At 43.5% G+C, this 10,566-nt stretch overlaps 1 non-coding gene across 1 annotated transcript; it reads right to left on the bottom strand.

The window, feature by feature from the left end:
- Nucleotides 1-3,359: 3,359 nt before the first annotated feature.
- TRNAW-CCA lies at nucleotides 3,360-3,431 on the bottom strand. The gene has a single exon. It is a non-coding gene; the product is annotated as a tRNA-Trp (tRNA).
- Nucleotides 3,432-10,566: the final 7,135 nt, after the last annotated feature.

Genomic DNA, 10,566 nt, shown 5'->3' with positions numbered 1-10,566 from the left:
TGTCTCTGTTGATCCTCACAACAGCCCTATGAAGAGGTACCTTTGTTATATCCTTTTACTATGAAGAAGGGCTTCCCAGGTGGCACAAGTGGTAAAGGACCCGCCTGCCAATGCAGGAGACATAAATAATGCAGGCTCGATCCCTGGGTCGGGAATATCCTCTGGAGGGGGGCATGGCAACCTATTCCAGTATTCTTGCCTGGAGAATCCCACGGACAGAGGAGCCTGGCAGGCTCTAGTCCATGGGGTCGTGAAGAGTCAGACATGACTGAAATGACTTAGCATCCATATACTCACTATATAAAGAAACTGAGGTGGAGAAAAAGGAACTTCCCCGAGGCCTCATACCTACAATACCCATCAAGTGTTGTCACAATAACTTTGTAACAAACCCCTCCTAAACTCAGTGGCTTAAGATAATCATCATCTACTCCTCTTGCTTACATATCTGTTAGCTTTCTTGATCTCATCTGGGCTCCTACAGGCTTAACTCCAAGCAGCTGTTGAGTTCAGGTCTGCTCTTATGCCTTTTATCCTCATTGGACCAGAGGCTAGTTTGGGCATGTTTTTCTTGTAGTGATGGGAGACACAGTGGGCAAACCCGATCTCTCAAACACAGTTTAAACATCTAACTGTGTCAAAACCACTAATGTTTCATTAACCAGTGCAAGTCACATGGTCAGGCCCAACATCAGGGTGGAGGGGAAATATGCTCCTTCCAAGGACATAGGAACATAGGCACTCAGAGAGACTGTTCATCAAACAGTAACCTAGGACTTCCCTGCTGGTCTAGTCATCAATCTGCCTGCCAATGCAGGGGACACGGGGTCAATCCCTGGTCTGGGAAGATGCCGCATGCCACAGGGCAGCTAAGCCCGTGTGCCACAATTACTGAGCCTGGGTGCTGCAACTACTGAAGCCCAGAGCCTGTGCTCTGCAACAAGAGAAGCTACTACCACAAGGAGAAGCCCCCACCTCCCTCCGCAACACCTCAACTCGAGAGAGTACCATCCGCTTATCGCAACTAGAGAAAAGTCTATGCGAAGCAACAATCACCTAGCGCACCCAAAACAAATAAATAAAAATTTAAAACCCAGTAATCTAATCCACCATACTCACTAAAAAGTAGTCAGAAGTCCCTCCAGGGCTTCCAGCTCTGAAGCCACTTTTTCTTAGCGCTCTCTTGAGTAACACCAAATATCCAGGGCACAGCTTTTGGACATATAGGAAAAAAAAAAAAAAAGCCTGTTTAATCAGTCTATTGGGATTTTGGCTTCTGATTTGGAAGGCGTAAGGCTGCTCCTAAAGGCATGTGAGAGATGGTGGGAGAGCCTAAGCAGCGGGGTGGGGAGGGGCAGGTGAGTGCCTGCTCTGCCAAGCTGACATCCCCCTGCCCCCACCTACACACATGACCCTGTGATGAGGCTTCCCTCTGGGCCTTAGACCTATCATTAGAGGATTAACTTTCTCATCACTCTCCTTACACATGTCTCCATGCAGCCTTGGAATGCATCATCAAAGTCCAAAGCAAGGGCATTTGAATTCTTTGCCTGGCAGACCTGTTTTCTGGTGTTTAAAGAGATTGCTAGAAATTCCTAAATTTTGGAGCTGTTTCCTGCCCCGCCCCCTCTCCTCCCCCAGGAGAGAGAAAGGAATAGCAGAAGCTCCCAGTGGATTAATTTATTTGTATTTTATTCTAGCTCCTGACATTTGGAGAAGGCTTGAAGAGCTTCCTAATGTTTGCTGGTTTTGATTTGCTTTGCAGGATGCTAGATTAAACCTTAGAATCCTGGAAAATAGACTTGCTATTTTCCTTAGCAGAGGTACAAGGTCTGAAACTATTCTCTCAAATGCCAGGGTGGCCAGCTCCAGCTCCAGAGCTGTGGCTTGTCTCTATCCTCACTGTTTCCCACATTGCTAATAGGGCCCAGTGCTGCTGCCCTGGCAGTCCAGAAAGGACCCCAAGTCCTCCCAACACAGCCCTCCAGACAGCCAATACTACTTGATCAGAGTTAATGCAAATGAGTTCCCATTCTTGCTCTAAAACTTTTCCATTTTTAACATGCTGGGCTTCCCTGGTGGCTCAGTCAGTAAAGAATCTGCCTGTAATCCAGGAGACCTGGGTTCAACCCCTGGGTCAGGAAGATCCCTTGGAGAAGGGAATGGCAACCCACACCAGTATTCTTCCCTGGAGAATTCCATGGATAGAGAAGCCTGGTGGGTTACAGTCCGTGGGGTTTCAAAGAGTCAGACACGACTGAACGACTAACACTTAAAATCATTTTATCCAACTCTTCTGTAGAGTTCTGATAAAGGTACTGCCTTTTCCTGTTCTACTTCTCATAATGCTACTATTCAACTTAAAAATCCTCAGTCTCCAAACTCCTTGTCTTGCCGTCAAGGTCCTCCATCATGTGACACTTTCACTCCCCACGACTTATCTAATGCCCCTTGAATCCCTTTATCACCCCTTGTGGTAGCAAATATTCTACTTTGCCTGCCAACATTCCTATACCTGCCTCCACCCCTGGTATATGTGCTTGATGTGATTTTCTCCTTTTAAGTATGGGAGAAACTGGAGAATGTGTTAGGTTACTAGTCAGCTGACCCGGAGTTCATCAAAGGAGAGTTATCCTAGGAGCCATGGGGCTGTGCTCCATGGCTAAGTCATGTATGACTCTTTGCCACCCTACGGACTAGCCCGCCAGGCTCCTCTGTCCATGGGATTCTCCAGGCAAGAATACTGGAGCGGGTTGCCATGCCCTGCACCAGGGGGTCTTCCTGACCCAGGGATTGAACCCCAGTTTCCTGTGTCAGCAGGTGGGTTCTTTACCACTGAGCCACCAGGAAAGCCCTGTGCCAGGTGGGCATGACCTAATTAGGTGAGTCTTTAAAAAGAAGGACAGATCCTTCTGGAAGTCAGAAAAATTTTGCTGGCCTTGAAGAAGCAAGCTGCTGCTGTTGTGAGAGGGTCTTTGGAGGCGGCCATGAGGAAAGGATTTGAGGGTGGCCTGTAGAAGCTAGGAAGGGTCCTTACCCAGTAAGTAAGAAGAAAAATACAGAAACTCACTCACACAACAGCAGGGAACTGAGCCCTGCCAACAACCACATGAGCTTGGAAGAGGAGCTCCCCAGAGGAACACCTTGATTTCAGCCCTGGGAGACGCTGAGTGGAGAACCAGCGAGGTTAAGCCCAGACTTCTGACCCATGGAAGCTATGGGATGATAAAGTGAAAGTGAAGTCGCTCAGTCGTGTCTGACTCTTTGCGACCCGGTGGGTTGTAGCCTGGCTTCTCCATCCATGGGAGTCTCCAGGCAAGAATACTGGAGTGGGTTACCATTTCCTTCTCCAGGGGATCTTCCCGACCCAGGGATCGAACCTGGCTCTCCTGCACTGGAGGCAGACGCTTTAACCTCTGAGCCACCAGGGAAGCCCGATAATAAATGGGATGATAAATGATCATTATTTTCAGATGCTAACTCTGTGGTGATTTTTTTTTTTTACACAGCCATAGAAAACACACACATCCATTTTCTCAAGCCACGTGCACATGGTGAGTTTTCCTGTCTCAGGAACACTTAGAGCAGAGTCTTTTCTCAAACTGGGAGTCCTTTCTCATCCTTCTGCTTAAACCTTATCCAAATGTAAACTCTTCCCAAATGTACCCTTACCTCCTACCTGAAGCCTTTTCTTGGTAGGCTCACACATAGATTACCTGGTCTTTTTTTTTAATGCCATAATTGTTTCTCTTTGTTTGAGTTTTATAAAATCCCCCTAGAGACTTCTTTGGGAGGAGTCCATATCTGCCTAATCCTTGTAGCCCATTGTAATTCACTGTACGCAGCACACAAAAGGGGGTTAATACACACTTATTACATGCACGAATGTTTTGTGAATTACAACATGCATCTTACTAACTTGTGTATTTGAAAACTTTCCTAACCTTAACGTATCATGTTTTGATGACATTTAAAAAGTTTACATGACCGGGAACCAAATGAAGAGCTCTTCACCCTACATGTCCAAGTATAGTTACACTCACATTCCTCTCTCTTCTTTTATTTAATTCGAATCAGTGCTCATCTGTCGTGTGCCAGGTCTTTTGCTCAGCCCTTGTCCTTGATGAACATAAAGTCTAAGGCGAGTGGGTCCCCAACCTTCCTGGTTTGCCTGAGACTGTAGGGTTTCTTGGGATGTGGGATCTTCAATGCTAAACACAGGGACAATCTCAGGCATTCTGGGATGGCTGGTCACCCTAAGGGAGGGAGACACACAAGTTAGAAGGCAAATGCAGTAGAGAGGGATCACTATGCTTTGGGAACTCAGAGCAGCAGATGATGATCTTATAAACTGACTCCTAAAGAGTATCTAGGAATCACCTAGAGGAATTGCACTAACAGAAGGAGGAAGAGGCCGGCAGTAGTAGATGTAGAAATCGGAAAAAGAATGAGCAAAATCCTGGCTCTGAGAGATGGCTTCTTGAGAGAAATATGTATATATTTTGGTGTGTGCTTAGTCGCTCAGCTCAGAGAAGGCAATGGCACCCCACTCCAGTACTCTTGCCTGGAAAATCCCATGGACGGAGGAGCCTGGTAGGCTGCAGTCCATGGGGTCACAAAGAGTCGGACACGACTGAGCGACTTCACTTTCACTTTTCACTTTCATGCATTGGAGAAGGAAATGGCAGCCCACTCCAGTGTTCTTGCCTGGAGAATCCCAGGGACAGGGGAGCCTGGTGGGCTGCCGTCTATGGGGTCGCACAGAGTCGGACACGACTGAAGTGACTTAGCAGCAGCAGCAGCAGTTGCTCAGCTGTGTCCGACTCTTCTATCCCAAGGACTGTATGTAGCCTACCAGGCTCTTTTGTCCATGGGATTCTCCAGGCAAGAATACTGGAGTGGGTTGCCATGCCCTCTTCCAGGGGATCTTCCCAACCCAGGGATCAAACCCAGGTCTCCCGCATTGAAGGCGGATTCTCTACCATCTGAGCCACCAGGGAAGCCCTGAGAGAAACATAAGTGGTTCTTATTCAAGGATTAGAATCAGCTGGTTAAGCCGAATTGTTTGATTGTGTGTGTTTGCATGTGAGAGAGAGAGAGAGAGAGAGAGAGAGAGAAAGGGCAGGTAGGGAGAGAGAGACAGGTAGGGAATCAGTGAGAGAAAGGAAGGACATTTCGGGCACAAGGGATAACCTGTGTAAAACCTGACTTGACAATACTGGAGGCTGTGCATAGGCCTCAGTGCTGGAACATGGAGGTGATATGGGATGTAACTGGAAATGAGGCTCATGGAGAGGTAGACCCCATTGTGGAGGACTTGTGAGCCTGGCTTAGGAATGTGGGCCCAGATGGTTGGGTGAGGGGGGACCACTGAGTGGCATTAAACTAAGCAGTGATGTGGACCCATTTGTACTTTAGATGAATCATTTGAGTCTCTGGGTATACGACAGACCTGAGATACCCAAGATAGGCATCAAGGTGACAATGAGGAGGCTGTTGACTGTATCAGGGAGAGGTGACCATGGCCTGAACTGGACAGTGACAATGGAAATAGAGGGAATAGAGATCTTTCTTTTTCTCTATCTATCTGCATATCTACCTACTCACACTCACATATGCATAAACATATACAGTGATGGAAAACATTTGTATGGACATTTATCTGGGAAGCATATGCATATCTTGTTAGGTTACAAAAATGAAATGGGATCACACCATACATATTGTACCTTGTAATGCATTTAATAGACCTTGAACATCTTTGTATAAATGTGCATATAAGTCTCTTCTCTGTGTATCTTCAGTGTCCTCAGCAGTTGCCTAAGTATTCTGTTATAATGGATTTATCAGAAAGCAGTTAATAAAGATTAATGGCAATTCAATTATTTATTTTACTGATTCTTTCTTTCTCTTCCAATGTTGTAATCAACATCCTTATACATTATTTTTGAGTGCTAATGCAAGTCTGTCTGGCTTCTCAGGTGGTATTATTGGTAAAGAATCCATCTGCCAATGCAGGAGATGTAAGAGACGCAGGTTCGAGCCCTGGGTTGGGAAGATCCCCTGGAGGAGGGCATGGCAAGCAACTCCAGTATTCTTGCCTGGAGAATCCCATGGACAGAGGAGCCTGACGGGCTACAATCCATGGGATTACAAAGAGTCAGACATGACTGAAGCAACTTAGCATGCACACACACAAGTCTGTCTACAAGATAAAAATCTCAGAAGGTACGCAGCTAGGTCAAAAGGATATAGATATTTTAGCTTTAATAGTTATTGGCAAGTTGCTGCCTGAAAAAGTACCAATATGCATTTCCATCGACAGTATATGAATGTCTATTTGTTTTAAAACAATTTATAAATTAAGAAGAATTTCAATACCCTGAAATAGAAATACATTTAAGAATGAGGAGAGTAGTCACCACATTATGTATATGACTCTGACTTTGGTTCCTTTGGAATTAACCTTTAATATGCTATATTTATGCTATGTGAATCTCAACTGATTCAGAAAAGTATTTTATAATACACATTTTAAAGTCTGAATTGGGCTATAAGCAGTACTGCATGGCTCATATGAAATCAGATCAATATACTAGCTCACTCTACCTTTAAACATGACAGCCACAAAAAAAGGTACATTAAATGTATCTATCATGTGATAAATGAAATGTTTTCTATTAAAAAGTGTCTACTACACTTGGTTCCATTGCAATGCAAATTTTACGTTATGGCTCTTAGTAACAGTTTTTCTTGCAGCTAGATCTTTATTAAAGTCAGTCAAAGGCTGTTCTTCTCATGTTATGAATAGTCATCATAATTATCTAATGCAACTACTCCAAAAATCAGATTAGTAATTAGCTGGCCCAACTGATTGGTATGACTTCCTGGATGCAGCTCTTTAATGTTGAACATTTACTTTGTGCTTGAAGGATTTGTTTGTGTGTTTCCTATGTGTGATGAGAGCTTTTCGATAATTAGCTCCTAAGGGATGTCGTATTCCAATAGCTAAAGAATAATTACGGCCTTATGAAAAGTGAAATGACTTCGGCTTCCTTTTGTTGTGGTTTAATTGTAGGCAACAAGTCCAAGAGGCTTCTCATTTCAAATCGTGATAGTGAAGATGTTGCTTTCATTAAAAAAAAAAAAGGATGTGAATTTGGTAAAATGGCAAATTGGTATAATTTTGAAAACAAACAAGCAAACCACCCTATTTAAACAAGACTTGTGTTATTTCATTAGTTCATAATTTTGATTACAAATTAAACTGTGGCAGAGTGAGGAGTTGGAAGGTTTTCACAACAAAGGGGATGGAACTTGAAAAAAGTTCACATCAAAAGGCATCAGCTGGGGGGACGCCATTGTAATGGACTGTTAATTAGTGCCAACCACTAAAACAAAGAAGAGAATGACAGGTCCATTCTCACAGATTGTATAGTTTGGGGCTGAAGTGAGAATAAAACACACTAAAAAGAATATATCTTTCTTGAGTGCACTTCTTGTTACTTTTGAAAAATTGACTTTTGGGGAAAAATGTTTCAAATCCAACTACACCAAGGTTATTTTTCATTCTAAACAAGCATGAGGAGGTAAAGGATGCTTGTTTATCCAAGAAAGTAATACGTTAGCCAGTTATTGCTGCAATAAATGCTGTATAACCAACCACCCCCGAAATCAGTGTCTTAAAATAACAAGTATTTATTTGTCACCCATGGGTTTGTGCATTGGTTGCCATTTTTTACAGTTTTTGCACAAATGCTTTATTGAGGCCTTTCTTTATTTTATAGACATTATCTCTTTTATTTTAATTTTCATTTTATATTGGACTCTAGTTGATTTGCAATGTCGTGGTAGTTTCAGGTGTACAGCAAAGGATTCAATTATAAATATGCTTATCTATTCTTTTTCAAATTCTTTTCTCATATAGATTATTACAGAATATTAAGCAGAGTTCCTTGTGCTATACAGTAGGTTCTTGTTAGTTATCTATTTTAAATAGAGTAGTGTTTATATGTCAATCCTAAACTTACAATTTATCCCTCCCTGCCACCTTTCCCCTTTGGTAATCATAAGTTTATTTTCTAAGTCTGTGAATCTGTTTCTATTTTGTAAATTAGTTCATTTGTATCGTTTTTTTAAAGATTCTGCTTATAAGTGATACCATGGCATTTGTCTTTGTGTCTGATTTACTTCACTTAGTATGCTAGTCTTCAGGTCCATCCGTGTTGCTGCAGATGGCATTATTTCATTCTTTCTGTACTGGTTGCAACTTGATTGGACTAGGTTGGACTTCAGGCTCATGACTGTTCCTCCATATATCCTCTTTGGACCAATGGCCACCCACAATGTAATCCTCTTATAGAGAACAACAGAAGCACAAGAGCCAGACCAAGATGCACAAGACACATAAGGTTTCTGCCAGTGTCACGACCAGACTTATGCTTGCCAAAGGAAGTTACATGGACCAGCCCAAGATCAACGGGATGGGGAAGTGTGCTTTGCCTAGAATGCAACAAAAAAGTGCAAGTTCCTCAGTTGTGTCTGACTCTTTGTGACCCCACGGACTATACAGTCCATGGAATGCTCCTGGCCAGATTACTGGAGTGGGTAGCCATTCCCTTCTCCAGGGGATCTTTCCAACCCAGGAATCAAACCCAGGTCTCCCGCACTGCAGGTGGATTCATTACCAACTGAGCCACCAGGGAAGCCCTGTGCTAAACAATCATTCAGGTTATCAGAGTAACATGTGTTAATCATCATAGTTGAGATTATTTCCTCCATCAGTAGGAATTGAGATCTTCCAACATTTTGATCCATATACATTGATTGTATCAGGCCACACCTAAACTGGAAAGTATTAAAGAAAAGAAAATATGATAAGACCATTTTCCTTGCAGCATGGATGTGACACAACATAGTATAAAAAGCCATCCTTCTTGTTCAGTGAGGTTTGGACCACTGGAAACATGAAGTCAACAAGTTAAAGGAATATTTTCCATCTGTCCCTCTTGAAAAAACCCTCTAGTCTGAATGATGTTAAGTGGAAAGTAGACTTGTTTTGAATATACTGAAACTTTACCTAAACTTGCATTTGTTGTTGTTAAGTCGCTAGGTCGTGTCTGACTCTTTGTGACCCTGTGGACTGCAGCATACCAGGCTTCCCTGTCCTTCACTATCTCCTGGAGTTTACTCAAATTCATGACAATTGAGTTGGTGGCGCTATCTAACCGTCTCATTCTCTGCCGCTCCCTCCTCCTTTTGTCTTCAATCTTTCCCAGCATCAGGGTCTTTTTCAATGAGTCAGCTTCACATCAGGTGGCCAAAGTATTGGAGCTTCAGCATCAGTCCTTCCAATGAATATTTAGGGTTGATTTCCTTTAGGACTGACTGGTTTGATCTCCTTGCAGTCCAAGGGAAAACCTGCCTTGTTTCAAAGCACTCTATGAGATTGCTTATTTCAGCATCCATGGAAAAATCTACATAGTTGCGACAGCCTTGTTGAAGCTATGTGTCTTGGAAAGGGTTGAGCTACAGTATGGTTTAGAAGGAAGAATAAAACTGTAAAACCGCTTTGCTCCGATGACATCACCCATTCCAGAATCACTGATCTGCTTTCCACTATTCCAAAGCAGATCATGGAGGGATCTGTGTCCCTCCAGTAACTCTACGTCCCTTCATCAAACAACTGGAGGAGATTAACGATGTCCTCTGTACAGCCTTGTTTTGGTCTATTATGTAGAGAACAATGTCAACAAGGAAAACACATTGCTGGTGAACCTTTTAGAAATTGCAGCAGCCTCTTGGATACGGTAAAAATGTCCCCTGGAAGGAAGCTCAAAGTATCTGTGTGTAGCAGACCCTGTCAGAGTCCTGCCTGTCTCTCCTTGCCTCTCACCATCTCCTTAATTCCAATGGCTTCTTGCTGTAAACACCCGCCACTCAACCTAAAAATATTTTCAGAATGCTGGAATAGGCTCAGCCCATGCATCAAGCAGGATCAAACTGCTGGAAAAGTTAATATTTCCAGGGGAGCAGCCCCCAACCAGTGATGAATGGGGGTTGATGCTGAAACATCCCTCGGGATAATTCTGAAGCATGTTCTTCACTGTCTCCCAGGAGGTGCCAGCAAGACTGCACCCGAGTGGCGCACACACCCTTTAAAATCTTCTTTCCATTTCCTGACTCACTTCCTCACTGCCCTCCAACAGCTGCTTCCTGGAATCACCTCCAAAATAAACTACTTACCGTCATATTCCCGTGTCATGTCAAGGACTGTTTTGGGGAAAATCCAAGCTAAAACACTGTACACCTGCAAAGCTGACATCTCATCTGGTTTTGCTACTTGAGTGAATAAAGAAGTTCTGTACATTATCCTAACTTGCTGCCTTTTTTTTTCAGAGGATTCCACTAGTGTCAAAACAGCCTGCCAAATATGCTGACAGGCAGCTGGTCGACTACAGGGTAGGGTCTTCATGATATTAGAGCTAGTTTCTGTTCCCCATCTTTCCATGCGGCTTGTCAGAAAATGGAAACAGACTGAAGCTTTGCTCCAAAATCCTGAAGTTC

Source organism: Bubalus bubalis, chromosome 18 (assembly GCF_019923935.1).
Source record: "Bubalus bubalis isolate 160015118507 breed Murrah chromosome 18, NDDB_SH_1, whole genome shotgun sequence".
NCBI classification, from domain to species: Eukaryota; Metazoa; Chordata; class Mammalia; order Artiodactyla; family Bovidae; genus Bubalus; species Bubalus bubalis.
This window is presented reverse-complemented; position numbering and strand designations above follow the sequence as displayed.